The sequence below is a fragment of the Balaenoptera acutorostrata genome, chromosome 20 (assembly GCF_949987535.1).
Source record: "Balaenoptera acutorostrata chromosome 20, mBalAcu1.1, whole genome shotgun sequence".
Taxonomy (NCBI): domain Eukaryota; kingdom Metazoa; phylum Chordata; class Mammalia; order Artiodactyla; family Balaenopteridae; genus Balaenoptera; species Balaenoptera acutorostrata.
The window spans coordinates 15238098-15239095 of record NC_080083.1 but is presented as its reverse complement, the minus strand read 5'-3'; the positions used below and the strand labels follow the sequence as shown (position 1 = coordinate 15239095).

At 34.9% G+C, this 998-nt stretch overlaps 1 non-coding gene across 1 annotated transcript; it reads right to left on the bottom strand.

Moving 5' to 3' along the window:
• Window positions 1-259: 259 nt before the first annotated feature.
• LOC130706036 (small nucleolar RNA SNORA57) lies at window positions 260-413 on the bottom strand. The gene has a single exon (XR_009006456.1). It is a non-coding gene; the product is annotated as a small nucleolar RNA SNORA57 (small nucleolar RNA).
• Window positions 414-998: the final 585 nt, after the last annotated feature.

Sequence of the window (998 nt, the reverse complement as noted above, 5' to 3'; positions counted from 1 at the left end):
TAATACTGAGCATATTTTCATGTTCTTATTGGCCATTTGCACTTGTTCTTTGAAAAAATGTCTATTCAAGTCTTTTGCCAAATTTTCACTGAGTTATTTTTCTTCTTATTTTTGAGTTGTTAGATTCTTTATATATCTTAAATACAAATCCCTTATCAGATATATGATTTGCAAATATTTTACGGGTTGTCTTTTCACTTTCTTATTTATTCATTTATTTTTATTTATTTATTTATATTTTTTCTGTTTCTTTTTTCCCCCGTGTCCTGGCTCTTGAGGATAGAACCGGCAGACTAGAAGTCGCCGGTACCGAAGACATGATGCCAAGGGGGCCAGAGCCTTACCTCTTTCCCTCTACTCCCTGCATTACGGGGACCAGGACCGCAAGCCCCATCCCTGCCAAGAAATGAAGGGTGCCTTTTCACTTTCTTGATACTGTCCTTTGAAGCACAAATTTTAAAAATTTTGAATAAGTCTAATTTACCTATTTTTTTCTTGTGTCATAGGAATGCAAGAGATTTCTGTGCATTAATTTTGTATCCTGCAACTTTACCAAATTCATTGATTAGCTCTAGTAGTTTTCTGGTGACATCTTTAGGATTCTCTATGTATAGTATCATGTCATCTGCAAACAGTGACAGTATTACTTCTTCTTTTCCAATTTGTATTCCTTTTATTTCTTTTTCTTCTCTGATTGCCATGGCTAGGACTTCCAAAACTATGTTGAATAATAGTGGTGAGAGGGGACATCCTTGTCTTTTTCCTGATCTTAGGGGAAATGCTTTCAGTTTTTCACCATTGAGAATGATGTTTGCTGTGGGTTTGTCATATATGGCTTTTATTATGTTGAGGTAGGTTCCCTCTATGCCCACTTTCTGGAGAGTTTTTATCATAAATAGGTGTTGAATTTTGTCAAAAGCTTTTTCTGCATCTATTGAGATGATCATATGGTTTTTATTCTTCAGTTTGTTAATATGGTGTGTCACACTGATTGATTT